The sequence below is a fragment of the Passer montanus genome, unplaced genomic scaffold (genome assembly GCF_014805655.1).
Source record: "Passer montanus isolate IOZ18808 unplaced genomic scaffold, ASM1480565v1 scaffold15, whole genome shotgun sequence".
NCBI lineage: Eukaryota > Metazoa > Chordata > Aves > Passeriformes > Passeridae > Passer > Passer montanus.
Window position 1 is genome coordinate 511,877 of NW_024362051.1, and position 20,741 is coordinate 532,617.

At 38.4% G+C, this 20,741-nt stretch overlaps 1 protein-coding gene across 1 annotated transcript in view; it reads left to right on the plus strand.

Annotated features, from left to right (window-relative positions):
* Positions 1-2,707: 2,707 nt before the first annotated feature.
* The window catches only part of SLIT3 (slit guidance ligand 3), a 524,200-nt gene continuing 506,166 nt past the window's right edge, over positions 2,708-20,741 (plus strand). Inside the window, exons 1-2 of the mRNA XM_039701675.1 lie at positions 2,708-2,767; positions 9,161-9,262. The gene's annotated coding sequence lies outside the window, so the exon portion shown is untranslated. The remainder of the gene's footprint in view (positions 2,768-9,160; positions 9,263-20,741) is intronic.

Below are 20,741 nucleotides of genomic sequence, written 5' to 3' on the forward strand. Positions count from 1 at the left end.
CTCTTCATTATTTAAGAACATTTATAGCCGCACAACTTAAAGCCATGTTATTTACTAGTGCAGCTTTATAAAAACCCAGGTGCAACTCTATCCAGATTTTTCAGCAGGTAAATATGAAAATGTTCTGGGTTTTTTTGAGATGGGACACTTTCACCTTCCATTAAGCAGAAGCCAGAACATCAATATGTTTTAATAAATTACTGTGAATACCAAGAGCAGTAATGCCAATACCTGAGTTGTTCTGTGAGGAACTCGAGTAGCTCAGTAATTACAGCAACAGATTGAGGGCCAGTGACTGTTTCTAATCCTCTCTAAACTATTAGACACTGACCTCATCCAAATCACTCCATCTCTCTATTTCAGTCATCTTAGCAAAACACATCTTTAATTAGCATTTTTCTCACCAGCCTGACCTTAAATGGCCTTCTGTGGCCGCGTGTGATCACTGCAAAACCTATCAAGTGGGTGTGAGAGGTACAAAAACAAACTCTCTAAGGTTTGTAATTCCCTTATGAAAACTTTCCATTACTTCTATTTAGATTGGTCATGTTTTTAGTGCTTGTTTGAATGGGACAGGAGCCTCACAATGAGCTTTCTGGATTTATGTAATTGACGAACCCAGTTATGAAAATATACTTTCTTCAGTGTGCAATATATTCTTAAAAGACAGGGTAAAATTTGATGCATCTTTAATATTTTCCAAATGCCCAGGGTTAAAGTCACAATTGCAAGATGTTGCTAAAAACAACAAAATAACAAGGCAAGTTTTCTGATACCCTCAGGGAGTTGATTTTGGTTTTGGTTCGTATCTGGTGACTCAAGCCATCAGTCAATCCCAGAACAAGGTTGCCAAATCCACATGCAATAGAAGCAGGAGTGTGGGGTGACTCAAAGCTATTTTAACTTTGCTTTTAGCACTCTCTCAGCCACTTGAACTTTACACTCTGCAGAAATGCAGATATCCAATATTACCACAACGGTGGGTCAGAACCCACACCCCTTTTTCCTTATAATTTGAGTTTACTTGACACTAGTTCACATTCAGTTTGTTCCACTGATCTAGAGCTAATTCAGTGTATAAATGCTGCTCTCCTCTGGCAGCAGCATCAAATGAACACATAAAAGCCACATTTTGTGATATAAAAACATTCTTATAGTCACCATCACCAACACTTCTGATTGCAGAAGCACGAACTAACCCAAACTGCCATTCTTTGAAACGCCCTATGAATGACAGCAGTTTATGTGCGGGTTTTTCCGCGCCCCGAAGCAGAGCCCTCTAACGCAGTCAGTGCACACGGAGTTCCCTTTCCCGCAGGTTTTTCCCAGGTTTGCATTCCCGGTGCCGCGGCTCCGCGGTCTCCAGCCCCACCTGGCGGCCGTCCCGCGCCATTGCGGCTCCGCTGCGCTTCCCGGGCCCGTCCCGGGAGCCGAGCGCGAGGAACCCGAGGCAGCAAAAACCAACGGGAGAAATTCCCTCATCAGCAAATACGGCTCCTTTGGAGCGAAGATATTCTTCACTCAAATTATTGTGTTAATAAATTAATTGTCATGGCTGTACTTCCCCCCTAACGCCCCGCGCTAAACAGTGGGACGAAGGGATTGTCTTGAATTTTAATGGAATTAAATTAAATTTCATCCAGATCATCAGCTACACTGGGGATGATAACTTTAGCACAGTCACTGTGAATTTCTAATCAAATTGAGTAAAAAGTTTAATCAGCTTTGCCAGCTGGAGGTCATTAGCTATTTTGCCATCAATAGCTTTCACCTGGAGCTCGTTTCAGGGCTGCTATGAAAGAGCCTGATTTCCCTTAAAAGTGTGATAGTTTAGGTGTGCTGTGCTGGTGATTATAAAAAGCAAGGTAGGTTTGTTTATTTTTTTTCCTAATATCTCTGTTATAAAAATACGTAGTACTTATTTGTGTGAAATATGTTAAAGTGCAGACCTTTCTTGGTTTAGCTTTTCTTAAGCAGTATTTTAAAATGTGGCATGGTATGGCTGTATTGGAGTTCTTGTAAACTTGTGTTTCATAGAATTTTTAAAAATCTATTATGTAACTTTGAAAATGCTAGTTATTGATATATATATTTGATGCTTACAACAATAAAGAATTCAAAACAAAAAAGAAAAGTGAAATGTGTTAAGTTAAAAGTTCACTGCAAAAATATTCAATGGCTTAAAAATTATTTTACTTTTGAGGTCAGTTTTTACTAGAAGATGGTGTTATGAAATGTTCAAGCTAAGATTGTTATCAGTTATCTGTGTCTTATGTTAATTGTAACACTGGTTTTATTAATAATGGTTATGGCTTAATTCAGATCCTCTATAAGTAATATTTTATAGAAATGCATTAAAAATCATTAGTTACATTTTCTTAGGTAGGGTCTGTTGCTCTACAGAAATTAAAAGATGAAACTGTAGAATACTTAGCTGCTATTGTGTTTTTGAAATATTACTCTGTTGTTGAGTATATTTATTGTAAGTTGTAATAAGACTGTAATCAATTGTTCAGCTTTGTCTCTGTTCTAGGCTTTCTATTGTTAAAACTACTTTTAACAATTTTTTGTTTTATCAAACTCTTGATTTGAATTTTCACCCCAAACTCTGTCCTCCACTATCTAAGGGTGAACTCAAACCCTTTATTACCTAAACCTAGGAAATGCTTTCTTATTCTTGAGGGAGCTTGGCTGGTCCTGCTGGGGGTGAAGCAGTTCTGCTCTGACTGTCGAGCTGTATAACATGTCATGAAGCCACCTAAATCAGGTAGAAATTGCTGCTTTAGAAGTTAACTGAATTAACAGTATCTGGTTCTATAAAGAAGCAGCAGATGCAGAGTTTGATGGCTTTCAGGGAGTTTTCAGGCCTGTAGGCACCAGTTTTATCTCCAGTTGCATCTTTACCCCCAGTGCTGGCCAGTCTCGTTCTGGGCCTGCTGGGCTAAATGACCTGACCTCTTAAGTCTCACCACAAAGCCGATAGATTTTTCCAAAGCTTCTGGACAATGTTTGTTAAAAACCAAAAAACCCCAGCCTTTTTGTGGTGGTTTAGATAGTTTTTTCTTAGTGTAATTTTTTCCCCCTTATACTTAGTTTTGAATGCAAAATGAAAAATAAAAGCAATGAAGTGAATATGATTGAATAAAATGGGGCAATTTGGAGAGATGAAACAGAAGGGTCTAATCACTTAAATATGTTCCTTGTTCTTTCCATTTGCTTAGCATGGTAAAATATTCTGACATTGAGAATCCCAGATTCAGTTTCTATGTAATTATACTAATTAATAGCTTTACTGGCAGATCAACAGCTTAGTTTTAATTCTAAACACAATTGGCTTTTATTTCATTGTTAAATATTCATGCTGTCTTTCAAAATATAAAGCCATTTCATCTCAAGTGCAAGATCTCACAAAATGCCTCAGTGAAGATGGTCTGGAACCATATTTACTGCTTTGTGTCTGTGTTTTTGGTACTTAATAATAGCATTTATCTGTTTCCACAGACAAATTGTGCTATTGAGTGGCCTAAAATATGTGCTCCAAAAAGCTTCCCAGTCAGGGAACTTAGCATGGCATTTGATGAGAAGCAGTGTGTCAAACTTTGCAAAATCTTGCTTTAGCCAAACTCGACCTGGATAATCTACTCGCACTTAGGTGGGTTCACCTGAAGTTTTTGGGTTTAAAAGTACTTCTTGAGCAAACTTATCACTCTGTACCCATCCTGCTAAAATATTGAGTTGCACACGTATTCTTGTTTAAGTCTTAACTTGGGCAACATTAACTAAAAAATACCAGTGGAACTTGAAGCAAATGCTTTTAGAAAATCTCAGCAGCAATGGCTCGTAGATGTTTCCTTAAATTAAGGAGAAATGTGAATAGTTCTGAGCACTAAAACACTCTTCTTAAAATATTGCTTCTAAGGATTGACTCAGAATTAGGAGAGCAGCAAAATAACCACACTGTTCAGCACTCAGAGCCAATTTTTGGTGGGCTGAGTCTGCCCCATTATAGAATGGCTTAAGATAAATTGCTGGGGTGCTACTTTCTGCTAATTAATTCAGTGTGAAGGAAGCAGCTCTTGTTAGATTCTCACTAGTGACGAGTAAGGTGAAAGAGTAGTTCAAGCATAAATGGGTGTAATAGAAAAATGAAGTGAGAATGTAGGGAGTTACTTGGGTTCTCCCATACTCCTTATAAACCATGGTGTACTCTGGGTAGCTGGGCAACAGTACTTACTATCAAAGGGTTAATTTCAACTTTATTTCATTGCATTTTATAACTTTTGAAATATTTGCCTATTGCTTCTCTTATATTTCTATCTTGGGTAGTACCAAATTAAAAAAAACCCCACATATTTATTTGTTTTGAATCTATTTGTTGAACTTCTTAATAGTCTTGGCAGCCCTAAACGTGGTAATAATCCTGTGACAGGCCCTGCAGCCTTCCTCAGGTGGTCAAAACAGAGCACTGAAGGTGCCTTTTCAAGGGTAACTAAGCAGCACAGTGAAAAGCTTTGGCTATTTGATCTTTAGCAGCAATATTCCCATACTAAATATGCATCTAAACCCTGAACTACAAATTAGGATACTTATGCATGTCTTCATTAAATAACTTTATTTATGATCATAGCAATGAGAACACTGTTAACTTCTGTTAGGCATTTGAGGTCGAATGCTCTTCATATTTTAATTGTTAACAGATTTTTTCACACTGATTATATCAAAGAGTAGTAATATTAAAATTATAATAAGCCTCTATTTTTTCCTGTGGTATGCAGAATGCCTTTGTAGTCTCAGGATCTGTTTTAAATTGTGTGTGCTGATTTGAGCAGCTGGGGTCTGGCTTTTGTTTAAATTATCATGTTTAGATGAGTAATAGGACTTCAGAAATACTTCTGAAAATGGCAATTTTAAAACACATTGCTGATTTGAGTAATGAACCATGGGGTGACACTGTCCTTATCCAAGTGAGAAGGTCAGATTTTCTTTGATACTGTGATAAATGTTGACAATTACTGATCTTGACTTCTCTTAGACATGGCTTCATATTCAAAGGGGTTATGAAGAAGGCTTATGGATTGAGGTTAACAGCAGACAAGGTATTTTGACTGGTAAAACAGCAGAGACCTGTTCTGGGATCTGATGTGTCCAATGCAGGGAACTTGGTTAGGAAATGAGGCAGGAGGAGAGAGAGGGATGGGTTCCTACAGGAAGGCTGCCTGCTCAGTTGGGCTTTGTCTGTCCCCGTTTCTTGTGAGTGATTTAAAATTAGAATACAAGTTCCACTGGACTTCAGTGTCTTATCAAAACTTTATTTTCTCATTGGCAGGGATTTTTATATCTGCTTATTGAGGTTTGCATTAATGATATTTAGTTACAGTTGTAGTCCCTTCTAATACCATGGTATTTGTTGTATTTGGGGAATTATTTAGATTAGGTGTTGTTATGGCAGGTTTGTGCCTTGCCTTTAGACTCTAATTTATTGTGTTTTATTATTCAGGGTTGCATGGGTAAGACTGCTCTGCCTGTGTAGTTCTGTGCTACTCAGTTTTCAGTAACTTCAGAGGGAAATTCTTCTAATAAAGTTTTTCATGGAGAGACCACTAATGGGAATGAAGTTAAATCGTGTTTCTTTTAAAAAAAAAAAGTGTAAAAAAAGATCCTGTTAGTTCATACGAAAGAATTGTCAGCTGAAGTCCTACTGCAGTTTAAATGCTGCTGAACCAGATGAAATCATGAAGAAAGCCTTGAATGTGCCATTTTTGCTGCACAGTGCATCATCTGACCAGGATGGTGAGACAGGTGTTCCTTCCCCAAGTAACTGAAGTTCATCATGGTTTGGACCTCAAGTTGAAGGCTGTGTTTGCCCCTTGTGCTGTGAAAATGTTTTCCCCTTCTGCTGTGAAAATATGGCAGGGTGGATGAGAACTGCTACTGTTTCTTTTCTTGTATCAATTCAATTGTATATTTAATTTCTCCATTGACTTTGCAACTGAAGGGCTTGGTCGTTGTGTTGGCTCTTTCCTGTTCCTGCCTGGTTGCCCCTTCAACAATTTTAGTGAGAGATTTCTGTAGCGCCTCAGTGACTTAATTTAATTTACCACTAACCATGATTAGCTTTAATCATGATACAGGGTCATGTAACTGGAACAATTCCTTGCTGATTGAATGACTGATTATGAAGATAATGTGTTTTTTTTTTCTTATCACATCTTTCTAAGCTTTACTTCTCTGCTGTATCATTTCCCACAAATCATTTAATCAAGTCTAAATCACAATACATGACAGGTAGTGCTTTTTCACAGTAAATAATTATATACCACATACAGTTATTAGAAATTTTTCCCTTGGATTTTATATTCTAATGATGTTTTAAGTGAATTCAGGCTTCAGCAATAGCAGCTCAGAGGTTTTGAGAGTTGTGTTATGTAAATATTTTATGTGAGCTGAGTAATGCTTTGTTTGGTGCTCAGGGCTCACATGTGTAATCAGACAATAATTCATCTGCCATTGATTTGTTCCAAAACATAGTCACAGCCTAATCTGATCTTTTCTGATCTGCCTTGGAGTTGCAAGAATATATGAAAAAGAGGAGGGAGAAGAAAGAAAAAATGCGTTTTGTATAACACAAACAATTGCTGCTTTTTGCTGTTATCTTACAAAGAGTATTGGATATTAAAGCTGATTTTCACAGGAATTAAAGCCTTTATTTTGCCTTGAGGTCTGTTTAGTGATGTAAAGTGTTATTTTTTTATTTGCATAATTAAGAGGCAAAGTTATCAAAATTGAAGATTAAAGCTTTAATCTTTACAGGCAGTAAGCTGGGCCTTTAGTATCCATCTCTTGTGAACTTTAACTGCAGCTGGTTTTTTTTTTTTTTTGAGATTTGCTTGGTCTTAAAGCGTTGTTTCATGAAGTGTCATAGCCTTGTGACAAAAGTTAGACTGAAACAGGTTTTATTTGGAATTACCATGAAGACTATTCCCAAAAGCTGTTATTATGCAAGAAGCAGAGGGTACTTCTGATATTGTGATTTCGTTGGTGTGTAAAGATGCTTCCATGGTCTTAAAGTGTTATTTCATGAAGTGTCATAGCCTTGTGACAAAAGTTAGACTGAAACAGGTTTTATTTGGAATTACCATGAAGACTATTCCCAAAAGCTGTTATTATGCAAGAAGCAGAGGGTACTTCTGATATTGTGATTTCGTTGGTGTGTAAAGATGCTTCCAAGAGGTACACTTAAAAAAGACTTATTTGTGCCAGGCAGTGACAGCTGCTGAAATTAGGAATTTAGGTCTTCATTGCTTCTCTGGGTTTCTGTAGCAGTGAATGCTGTGCTGTGCACTGGCTTTGAAAGCAAAAGCTAATTAAACCCTGATGTAAAAGAAGAGTCATCAATTGCCAGGTTTAGGGGAAGAGATGATTCATTTGGCTGCTTCCAGTGCCCAGCCTGGAAGCTGCTCATCAGAAAACTCCCATCACTTCTGGGGGGAAAAGTGTGCAAGTCCTGTAATTAATTCCAGCAGACACTCATTACCTAATGTCTTCTGCCGAGGCTGGTTTTTACACACTTAGCAGATTTTAACGTGAAGATTTTAACTCTTGAGGTGTAGATTCTGTACAGTTGACAAGATGAATTTGCTTAAGCAATTCACTCTCTAGACATCATGATCTTGGAGTATTGCAATGCCTTATCTAGTTAGATCCTATTCCCTTTTTAACTTTTGATTACAGTTTTTCAACACCTGTATTTGAGAATTAAAGACATTTTGGAAAATTTATGCATTTCCTATCTGAATCTCTGCTCTGTTGTTCCAGTATACTAGTTGAAACATTGATATTCAGTATCTGCAAGAAATTTGGGGCCTGAAGGAACAGACATAAAAGTTCTTTATACTGAAATTTTTAATAGACAAATTCAGCCTAGGGATTTCTTTATTATTTCAGATGCTTTTGCACTAGACTTTGAGTTATATCTCCCTGCTATTGCCATAATGCTGGAAGATGGACAGCCTAATCTGAGCTTCCTGTGTTCAACCATATCACTATATATGATCCATGAATATTGACTGATATTTTTCTGTCTTGTGCTTACTCTTAATGTATTCTTATGGTTTCAAGGTTTTCTTCTGCTGCTGATTAGCTGGACAATTAATGAAAAGTATAATGAAGCTTAAATTCAGAAACTTTTCAGCACAAGATGTGAAACTTTAATAAATCTATGAATGTTGTATTGCATATACAAAGTTAACAAAGATTTTTAGCTCTAGTTCAGTATATTAGAAACCTGAACTAGAAAAATCACTCTGCTTAGAGAGCTGGCTGGAATCATGGGAGATGGATGCCTCTGGAAACACAGAGATCAGATCTCAGCTCTGCTGAGTGTTGCTTTGTTTGCTACGGTGAGAGGATAGGATGCATCTACACTTCCACTGGAACACTTCCATGAAGTTGCTATTGGGAGACTATTAGATTATTGGTATTGGGAGATATTAGATTATTCTCACTTCTGTCCTCCTGTATTTCACAAGTACAGTACATTACCAGCCAGAAGAACAACAAAGATTATTTCACTCTTAGGTAGTACTTAATTTAACCTTTAATTTAGCAGCTGTCATGATCTTAGGTCACTTATATAAAGTAATTTTTAAAAAAAAAATTAGCAGAAACAGTTTTGGCAGTTGCTTCCCAGTTTGAGGAAGCCACCCCAAATTAAGGCTTTTCCTTAGGCAAACTTTTCATGTGCTGGGCGGAGCAGGAAGACTGATCTCCTGAGTCAGTTGTTTACCACACGTTTTCCTTCCTTGGAGAACACTTGTGCTGACTCCTTATACACCTTTGTAATGATAGCTACTTATTCCTGCTTTTCCTTCAGGGGACTAGAACAAAATGAGCTAAGTTTTAGGCAGAAAACTGGCAAAAGTTTATGCAATTAATGCTCCTTCCAACAGAATGTGAATTAAAATGAATTGGAGCACATTGGGTTTAATCTTCTTGGCTGACATCTTCAAACAAATGAAGTGTTTGAGACAGTTACATGTCGAGCACCTGCCTCTCCTCAGGACTCCTGAAGATCTCAGCCTTTAGTACAGTCACATCCTGATGGAAGATGGCTGCCAGACAATTTCTTGTTTGCTGATTTTTTTTTAAATTTTTTTTTTAGCCCATTATGGGTAGCTAATATCCAGCACAGAGCTTGTGTTATCTCTTAGAGCTGCCTCCTCCTCTGTCTCTGCGTGTAGTCACCTTGCTTCTGGATTTGCAGGTGAGTAAAGCAAGTTAAAAAATCAAAGCAGAAAGCAGCTGGATTTTAGCTTCATTAGAAACATGGTTTTGTTCTTAAGGATAGAGGAGCAGAAGGATTTAAAAGGTTTCCAATATAGCAGACTTGTCAGGGAAAGGCATTCAGGTTATTAACAATTAGATTATAGTGGAGAGTGAATGAGAGGAGAATTTGTATTTAAGTTACCATTCATAATTAATTAAAGTTTTTTAAGGATAGAAACTGTCTCTGAAATGGTCCTCAAAAGACAGCTGTTTGGAATAAGGAAGATACACTTTATTTTGTAGGCATTTGGGACATGGTGTCAATTCTTCGTCTTCTTTTTCTGCCTCTGTCAGGGTTGGGATTGAAAGTGCTCAAGATGGTATTTTGTGTTCAGACTCAGATGTTTATTATTTCTTATCTATATCCCAGTCTTAGCAGCTGTGAGTTCTACAGCATTTCACTAATAAGCTACAAAATGGCACCTTATCTACCTATACAAGGTATTTTAAGGAAAAACAATTCAATTAAGAAATGACACCTAAATTATTTTTACTTTTAATCCAGTAACTAATCACTCATGTCCCACAATGTGGGCTTTTCTGTCCAATTACAAAATACCACCCAAACCCTTGAAGAAGGTGGTGAAGAAGAAGGACCAGCCACCACCACAAAACCTCCATTTTAGCCTTGTGTATGTTACTATATTCTAAAACCTTAAACTCTGAGTTTTCCACCATGTGATATTGACACTTCCATTCAACCTACACACGCATAATTCCAGTGCTATCATTCAATTTTGAAGCCTTCTCCATGGCCTCAGGTCAAATGTAGTATTCTCTTGAGGGTCTGTGCCTTCCAGCACAGAAAGTCTAAAATTCTCAGCATCCAGGGTTCCAACACCTTGGAATGAGCAAAGTGCGTGTGAAAGTTGGATTAACTTTGGCACCACGCTGGGAAATAGTGTGCTAACACTGAGTACAGAGCCTGTATTAGCAAACCTTCTTGTTAATACTTTTAGTAGCTTGTTGCTGTGTATTTTTACTCCAGCATGTTGAGTTACTGAAAGTTGATGAACAGCTGTGCTTATGCACAGGCTGGAGATCTCTTCAGTAATGTTGCTGGAGTCCTACCTGATGTTTATATTTATGCAATTCTGAAGTATTAGGGATCAGTTCATCCTGACAGCCTGCCCGCTCCAGTTTTCAGTACAGCACTTTGTTGAATGTAGGTACTAAAGGTGGGAAATGAAACTTCTACTTTTCAAGAGCTGTGAAATGAAGGATGCTGAATGGAAGCTGAGGTTTGTGTCCCAGTCTGTTTGAAGGGTTCAATCACTGCCAGTGATGCTTTCAATGACCTTCACAAGTGAAGTGCATGGGTTTGCCAGTCAACATGGAAATAATCATCAACAAGCAGCAGCTCAGCTGTCCTCTGCCTCAGATTGTTTGTTTATCTATTCTGCAGAAAGGGATGTGGCTCTAGTAACTAACATGGAAGTAAAACACTTGTGGAAATGGATCTTTTGATCAAGCATTGACATACCCCATTAAAAACCCCTACAACTTATTTTTCAATATTAAATATGCAAACAGGGCTGAAGAAACCGTATTAAATATCCAATGGCTTTGTGTTGCAGGTGTTTTTTTGTTGTTCTTCCAGTTGAGTTTTATTTTTGTCAGAAATCTGTGTGTTCTGTGCTTTTCCGTGCTTATATAGCTTAGTGTGAAACACAGCAGTCAAATTCTGTATTAAATATTGAGATCACATTTCATGGAATACCTATTTGCTTATCACTAAATAGATGAATTGCATTAAAATGTTGTGCTATGGCACCATTTCATTTTCTCTGAAAATAAAGTGAATAAAGTTGAAATGGAACTGCTCAGAAAGATCTTTTTCTTTCAACTGCATGCTAGAAACAGAAATGATCACTGTTTATCAAGTGTGACCTTGGTGACATGCCATGGAGATGGCTCTTGGTATTGAAATGTCATTATGACCTCATATATTGGCAAAGGGGCTGCTCATCAGGTCAATAGATTCCTTGAGATTGTGACTGCATTATTGCATTTATTAGGAATTCGGGAATCTCTGGGTATAATTGCAGAATATTTTATTGTATGTTAGTCAGTGAAGTTACATTATCAGGCAAGGAGTTGATGAAACTCAGGTCAGTTCACATTTTTTCTTGCCCGCTGTTGGTTTGCACTGATCTTTGTGCTGCTGTTGCGGAGGAACCAGTTTAGGGATGAGTTGGGGAGATCCACGCAAGTTCAAACACGCGAGTGGTCTCACTGCACACAAGAGGGTTAAAAAGCAACAAGAGACCTGCTGTGGTAAAATGCTAAACTTTCTTTAATCTACCAGCAAGTTGTGCTCTACCACACTGCAGGAGTGCTAGAAACAGGTGAAGAAGAAATCAGTACTTTCCATGGATTCTGTGCAGTGGGCAGTATTGGGGGATTATTCATTCCCCAAAGGCTTCATTTTAGCTTTTTCTATTGAACAACAGAAATGAGTTTTTTCTTGGGGCAGGAGCACAAATACTGTAAGGTTTTTCTGCTGTCCTCACAGATTTGGGCATTTGGATATTCCTTGTGCACCCATAATCCTTGTGGAACCTTCAGTGTTTCTCCAAGAGCTGCTGTTCAGTGAAGTATTGGCCCTGAGGACAATGTTTAGCAGTTTGTTCCTCTGAAGGCCCAGTAAAACCACGTTAAGCTTGTTAGCTCAGACTTTCAATAATATTTTGTACATTTGTCTGGAAGTTAGTCTGGAGATAGGGAAGTGAAAGGAAAGTGTTTGGGCCTAGTGCAGTTATGGTGGACATATGATTTACACCTTAGCTGCTGTTGAAGTGTTTCCTGGCAAATGCTACTTTTAGCAGATCTCTTTTTGCCATAAAATCACCTTTAGATTCAGAACTTTACAGCTTGGAAGAGGTTTTTGTCTGCATTCAGCAATAAAGCTGAAGTAGTGTTTTACTGAAAGGCAGAAACTGAACATTGGATTCCATGTGGAATTTTCAGCTGTTTTACTGAACCTGTCAGTATCTTTTGAAGACATATTCAAATATTGGTGGTGGTTGGGTTTTGGGTTTTTTGTTATTGCCAACAAGAAGCCAAGAGCCAGTGAGATGTTTGGCATTGGTAAACTTGTCCCACCTAAACAGTGCTAGCTGAATTTCCATCTCTGGGCAAATAATCCTGAATGATAGGCAGCAACTGCTGCCTAAATACAGCATTTCAGAATGCTTAGTCACAATTACTGTTTCTTTGGCGTCTGTTGATTAGTCTGACCATAAACCAAGAGGGCATATCCTAGGTCACTCTGGAGACTCTTCTGTCTGAGACATGAAAAGTCATGTCTGAGACATGTTTGACTAACACCTATCATGGAGCAATATAGGAAAGCACTGAAGTTCTGTCACAAGAGGAGACAAATACAACTGGGGAAAGGTCATGTTTTGCATTATCCATGATATGATTTCTCCTTGATCCTGTGAACTCTTGCTGTTTCCAAATAGAGTGTAATTCGAAAGCATGTGGACATCCATGTGGTGTAATTGAGAAATATGTTTAGAAGAATAAATCCCTACCAGCTAGCTTTTTTAGCTGGTGCTTTGAAATTCTCTAATTGGATTATTAGCAGATGGTGCCATTTCTATTGTTTTGCCTCACAGCAGTCTTTTCTGAAAAAGGAAGAAAAAAGTGCTTTATTTCTAATTAGAGGACTGTTTCATCTGGAAAATGTTGCCTTTAGTAATCTGCCTCACAGCTATTGTCAAATAGTGCTAGATAAGGATTTCACTGATTCACAGATCTTTCCTGGAGAATATGGATTGTAACTTGTTTCCAGTGAAAAGTTCTCTGGTACTTACATTGAGAAATGATGCCACTCCAACATTTGTGCTAAAGGCCCTTTCACTGACTCCTTTTCAAGCTGAAATGTAACTGAACTTTATTTTTTTAAAAATTGTATCTACTTCACTAACAGCTGAAAATACTCTTTCATTTAGGAAATAAGCTGTCTGCCATATTCAGGCACCAAAGAGCTCAAACTATTTCTGTTGTAAGTTCTGTGGAGGTAAAAAGTTCTGCTTGTAACTAATTAATCTTCCTGAATGCTGTACAACTCGTCATTTGTTGTTTGGATATACATAATTAATCTTAGCAACTAGAGCATGACTTTGCAACAAGACTTGGGATCTATCCTCAGACTGAGATTTTGATTTTATTATGATGAGAGCTAACAAGCAGAAGTTTAATCTTGAATCAGTTACTTTATTCACACTATAATTACTGATCAATTTCCATTTACTTTGCCCTATAAGGCTTGATTTTAATTTTTTTAGAGTGTAATAAGTCCATTTTGACTGTAAATGTGTAGGCTCTAAGATTCCTGATAGACAGGTAAGTTTACCTGTCAAGTTAGGGCTAAAAGTTCTCCTGTGTTTGGAAAAGCTTTTGCTGCAGAATACTGCTGTTATGAAAAACTTCATCAAAGTTTCCTCAGGGAAGCAGGAGATTCCTGTAGTTAAGACTTATAAGAGTCAAGAGGATGTGCAGTTGCCACTAAAGCAGCACATGAAGAGCAGATGTTCCCAAAATCCTGAGCCGACAACCTAAATTTTCTAAATGTCGAGGTTAATTGCAGTAGAAGTTGCTTAACTGAGTAGAGTCTGTTAGTGTACATGGATGGGACCTTTGGGGTCCTGACAGCATTTGGCATTTTCTGTCCTTTCTAAACAGTAGCAGGACTTAGATGTGTTGTTTGGCTCTGCCAGTATTGATGCCTGAGAAGGTTGTGGTAGCTCCTCTTGCCAGTTGGAAAATAACTTGGAAAACAAATGCAGCTTTTAAACAATTCTGCTAGAGATGTTTCTTAAAATTATAGTTTTTTGTGTTAAGGATTCAACCCGTTTTGATTATTTTTGCTCACCAATTTGGCCACCAAAACTGTTAGAAGTGAAATGCAAATGCTTGCAACAATTTATATTGCTCACATCTAATCAATCCCTTGTAATGATTGTCACGTGGACATAGCATCAAGTAGTTATAAAATATTGCACATTTAATCAGATGCACATAGAACTTGTTGCAGTGTTTGCAATTTCTGTAATGGATAGGGAAGCCACGTTTCTTTTCCAATCCCTTATATAGATGTATTTTGCAATGAAAAGGTAACATTGCAAATTGTGGTTGTTTAATGGAGCAGTATCTGTGATGAAGCAGGAGAGGAAGAGCTGTATTAAAGTTAGCCTTGATGGAAACATATCAAGAAGCCTGCCATTTGTGGTATTGACCAATAATCTTTTCTAGGCATTGTTACAACTTTCTAACCTCTGTGTCTGGGAATAGTCTCAAAAGGAAATATAATGATTCCTTTTCCTTTAATGGCTCTCTGGTGGGCTGTGAACTCTGGAGTTTGTGCTGGTGGTTAAATGGTCCTCACTACCTATACACTGATTTTTACTGTGGAAAGGCACTGCTGTCATGTCCTTGCCTGTACAAAACACTTGGCTGTTTGGCTGCAGTGAGATCCTTTGGTATATCCTGGATGCAGAAGAAGTGGAGTCCAGGGCCTGATCTCTACAGCATCTGCTCCTGGCAGCAAAATAAGGTTCTGAATGATCAAGGTCAAGCAATGAAATACCACATGAATGTACCTAAAGAAAGCACCTGGACTTGAGCTGGAAACCAAAGAGTTAGAATTTGGATAAAATAAGTGAATTTTACTGTTGTATGTTTGTGAGTTTTTAGTGTTTGGAATTAAGAGTTACTTTAGCTTGATGCTATAATCTGGTCCCTTCTGAAGGATACAGTTATATTTCTGTTTTGGACAGCTGTAGCAGTGACTTCATTGCTGCAGCATGTGTTTATGGGAATTATCAGGCTTGAAACCTGTTATGAGGCTTTTGTGCCTTGGGTCACTGTCTGGTTTTTCAGAACATATGCCGGGCTCTCTGGGGTGATGCTGCAAAACTGGCTGTTTGATTTGGATCCTGATGATTTGGAATGTCCTGTTTCAAGGGGTCAAGCAAGCAAAGTAAGAGGAAGTATTGAACTTGTTGAATTTGTCTGTATGTACTGGAGTTGCTCAATGTTTCTTCTAGCCAGATCCAAAGAAGGGTTCTCACAAAAGCCAAATTTCACCAGTAGGCATTGCACTGAGTGCCACTCCAGCTGTGCTTAAATATCAGTGCTCAAAGCTGCTGCACATTGCCATCCCATTTGTTGAGTGACTTTTTTGCAGTCCCCAAGAATGTATTGTAGGCAAGAGAAGTAAGCTAAACATGTACAGAACACTGCCTGATTTTTCTTTCAGGAGTTGCTAAACACTTGTCAAAAGAACTTGATGGCTGAAGCCCCGAAGAGAAAAGCAGCTTCTTTTAGGTGGATCCCTGGGGTAGGTGGTGGAAGGAAGGGAAGTGAATATCCAGTGGGAAGAAAGGGTAAGAATGAAAGAGTAAAGGGCAGGCTCACAGCATAGATAATTCACATGTGCTCCCTCGTGCATGAGGAGGGGCTGGGACTCAAGCAGCTGTCTGTGCAGAACAAAAAGGAATCTGAGAATTATAAATAGAGGAATTGTTTTTACATGCTTGGTTTTGTCCTGACATTTTCCTTTCTGATGATATACTTTTGTATTAAATCAATTGCCACTAAGGAAATTAGTTCCCTCAGAGCATTGTATCTTCTATCAGCCTTCCCACTCTTCAAGATGGGCATTTCACTGAAGTTTGATAGCTAGAATTACTTGAAATCTAGACCCTGTTGCTGTCAAATTTAGCCTGAATTTTTGTTTGGGGATAATGCTTTTGTAATGATAATGCCATTAAAATGTTAGTAAATCTTAAGTTTTGCATTACTGCTGGAAGTTTGGCTGTTGCTGATGGAAGAGCAGACCTCTTTCTATAGCCCGATTTTTCTACTAAGTCTGTGTATTTCAATAAATAGTTAAATTTGGTTAATTGACATCTCCTCCAAGTCAGGGTGAATGGTTTGCCAGGGTATTTGTGGCAGACCCTAGCTAATGTGTCTCAGTCACTTTTTGTTACTGGAATAAACCTTTTAAGTGTTGATTTTCTTCTTTATTGGTAGATTAAAATTTCTGAGTTGAAAGAAAACTGTCAGAAAGCTGCGGACATAAAACTCTCCCAGTGCTGTTCCACTGACTCTGCTTTCTCTAGTGGTGTCTGCTTCAGAACCAGCCTAATTTCCTGGACTCGAGCAAACTTAGAAGATCATTACCCAGGCTGGCCTTGCTACTGCTACACAAGGTAGCCAAACAGGGTTATGATTCTGCATAGTTTGTCCTGTACCACTTAGATTCACCAGTTAATGTGAATCTGCATTCTAGAATCATTAAGCACTTTTTCTCATGATACAGAAATCCAAATTTTTACCCAAGAGGACTGGCTCTCTGTTCTTGGCAGTTCACTACACTATTTCCAGTATATTTTTGAGTCTGATGCAGATCTGGTGTGAATCTTAAAGGGTTGAAATCTTTTCACATAGGAGCTTTCAAATATTTGAATCCTTAATGGGGTGAATTCTTTTCAAGCAATCCAAACTCCAAGAGCTGAGAAGTGAATCACAAAGACTGATAAAGATATGGATGTGTGCCTGAATGAAAATTCTGCTGAGAGCTTATCTTCTGCCTTCACCTCTATGAAATTGTGCCAGTAACTTGAACAATGAAAGCTTTTCTTCCAACAGTGAAGTCATGGTACTATCCTCCAGCAAAAACCACCTCTTCCAGGTTCTGAAAGCAAAGCTCAGTAGTATGCTAAGTTACTGAAAAGCTGGCATAGCAAATTTAAGGTGTAAGGCCTGATCAAGGAGTTTGAACCAAGTGAAAATGTTCAGCTGTATCTGTAGCTGGCTCCTCTGCAAGCATTGTGGTTGTGGAGAAGGGCTTGGAGCAGACAAATGGCAAGAAATACAACACCTGGGTTACTTCTCCCTGTTCCTCTGGGGTGTTTGTGTGGGATAGTAAAGCAGTAGCTGTGTTTTAAAGGAATTCTTGGTATCCATTCATGTTGTTTAAGTAATTAGTGGTGGTGCACCACCAATTATCACTATGCTTGACCCTCATTCTGTGCTAAATTTCACAAATGGCTCCTTTCATTGCGGTGTGAAATTCGAGGAAAATGTCCTAGTACCTGGTAAATCAGGTATTGCTCTGCTCTGGTGTTTAACAAGCTTTATTTGCCACCCCCCCAAATCAAAAAGTTAGAACACCTGTAACTGTTGCTAGAAAAGTTAAACATCTTTTCAAGTTCTGCTTTTCTGTTTTTGAGCGTGTCCTTGTTTTCTGATGACTTTTTAATGCCATCAACTCCCATGGGGCTGGAACAATTGTGTAGCAGGCAAAAGCCAATCTGGAGACAACAGGGTTGCATTTAAAGCTTTGTTTTAAGACAAGGCCCAATAGATAGCACTGCTTGTGCTTTTGAAGCTTTATCTCGCTTAATCAAAATCCAGGCAAGATGAAAATGTTTTTTCCATGCCAGATGCCCTGACTGGCAGATGTCTCCTGATCCTTTAGGGTGCTGAGTGGGTTTTGTCTCTCTTTTTTTGTTGTTTTTGTTTTCTTCACAGAACTCTTTAATCATAGCAAGTGTGACTGAGGTCTCAAACACATAATACACAAGTGTTCCAATGCTTATGAATTTTTAAGATCTTATCCATCTTATGAAAATGTAATTAGCTCTGCCAACTCCTGAATTTTCCTTCCTTGGGTTTTCTTTAATGTTAGTGGGGGGTCCAAAGCCATTTGCCTTTGTGTGTCTGTGGAATGATCTTTTCATCAGAGTTGGTAGGTACTGGCTGTGTTTCATGAGACTGAAGCCTTGACCATGCACAAAAGGAATGCCATGGGCAGGGCAGTGGCATGAAAAAGGGTTTAAGGAGGTGTATAGAGCCTGGTGAACTAGACTAGACATAGTAGGGTGGGGAAAAATGAAGATAAAAATAAAAAAGATCATATAAGAGGATAGCATGAATTGTATAACATCACAACAAGTTATTTACTGTAGAGCTGTACTAAGAATTTATCACGAGTTCTTCAATTTCTGCTCCAAACTGGCTATATAACACATAGTGTCAAAAACACTGCATGGACCACAGTGAAATAACTTTAAAAAAAAAACCAAAAACAAAAAACCAAAACCAAACCCAAAGCAAAACATGAAAATCAGTGGGTTTCAATCATATTTGTTCACAGCAGGATTTCTGGTTTGTATTCCATGTTTCAGGAGTGGACTTGTGCATGGAGCAAGTGCTTAAAAATAGGTAACTGGGTGAGAAAATAATTGTGTGCTATAGCTGGTTAAGCCTGGAAGGTTTTGCTCTCATCAACTTTACAGATAGCTTGTTTAGCAAAATTTCCACAACATAGCCCTCAAAGACTTTTCCCCAGCTCCCCTGCTCCAGGTTATGCATTAGATAACCTGCAGTTCTTTTGCAGCTATTGAACCCTGTGAAGGGACTGTAACCACTTTTCACCTGTTCAATATCTGTACAGTGAGTTTAAAATCTTGAATCTGGATCATATCTAACCTCCCAGCCTTCCCAACATTAGGTACTTTTATCACTGACTCCTCTCAGTTTACATAAGAATTTCTTTGCATTCATGGTTTGTGATACTTACTTGGCTTTGTTGTGGTGGTTTTGGGTTTTTTTTTTCATTAGAGTCCTGTACCAAGTCCCTGAAAAAAATTAGACACTGGCCAGGTTTCACCTAACAGATTCTAATGGAAATGTGAAGGAGAGAAACAGAGCTCCCATCACCACTAACTCATCTGAAAGTGATAATCCATAAATTTATTGCTAACCCAAAGGAAAACAAGCCCTTCAGTTGTATTTAAGCAGCCTAAATGCCAGCTTTGCTGGCAATGTGTCGTGGCTTTGCTGTCCTGGTGCCCTTCCTTTGTGCTACCATGGATAGTTTGCCTCTAAAATTCTGAAAGGCACAGACCCAAGGTGCCACCACCTACAACTGAGGCTGCCCTGGCAGTGCCAAGCACCTCCTGCAAACTGGGGTGCTGAGTTTTATTTTATAGGGAAAAGGGCTGGGGTTCATGTCCAGGGGCGAGTGGCCCTGAGTGGCCTTCTGCCTCCTAAAATTCCCAGTGATGCAGGATGTCTCCAGCCCCAGCCTGCCACCATGGCAATGGATGCTGTGCTGCATGTCCTGGGCACACACGTGTCTAAGGCTGTGATGTGACTGATGTGCTGTGACTTTGTCTCCAAGGGTAGACTGGTAAAATAAGAATTCATGTTTTTATGAATATCTATAGTGTACAAGGTACTTGTGCTGCTCAGCACACTCGTCACACACAAACTCCCCAATTCTCTGTAGCTTTTTGACATCACCTGGCTCATAGTGGCCAGTGAATGCCTTTGGGATTACTGGAGATGGAGGCAAGTAACTCTGAGGACAGTTTCTGCCTGCTTAAATGTATGATAATCTTCTGAGTCCCATGATAAATCAGTGCTGTCACAGCTTATTTGACATGGCATTGCTAATGGAGAAATAATCTAAGTGACACAGTTTGTCATCTTTACAGGTCTTTTTGACTATGAACAGAATTTCGAACAAATCAAGGACTATCTCAGATCAGGATCCACAAGAAAATGTGTTAGACAGTTATCCATTATCAAAGATATTTTTGCCAAGTGTGGTCTAAATGGGATAGTAGAGATTACTTAATGTACAATATTAGGTCTCAATTATAAATGTGAATTTCTCTGCTTATTTTCTTTATTCTAGCCAGTATCTGTAAGTCTGTATGTGGAAAATCACAGAAATTAATGTACATGTTTAACTGGCTCTGAGGAGGGTTTTGACTTGGAACAACATTATGTAATATACCTTCAGCTGCCATAAGTTTTACTTCCCATTTCATAGGCAAATTTGAGACAGTTAATAGCTGTTATCTTAGTTCTGTTCTTCTATTTACTTCTATTTTCACCTCGCTGCCACCTTACTCTCACTCCCCCAACAAAAAGAGAAAGTCTTTTGAATTTAACTTTCTGTTGATTGTTTCCAGGAAAGGAAGATTGATCCCAAATTACTTATAAACATGATTTCATCAAGGGCTGTACTTGTCTAATGACAAAACAAAACTTGGGGCGTAGTTTCACTGCACTGCTATGAGGGCTTTAATTCAGAAAAATACTTTCCTTTAATCTTTCTTGCCTCAACATGTGTCCTGTTCTTCCTCCCATCATTTTTTTAAATCCTGATATATACTTATATGCAATATCCTAAGTTGTTAATATGTTGAAGTTTTGATGAAAGGAAATAGTACATAAAACAATTTGTTTTGGCAAGAGTGTGTGCCAAAACCAAGCCCTCCCTTGATGTGTCAGTAGAGAAATAAACACAGGAGGGAGGAAAAATGCTGGAGAAACAAACACAAATAGAGTTGGGATATGGAAACACTATAAGTTTACAAATAGTATCT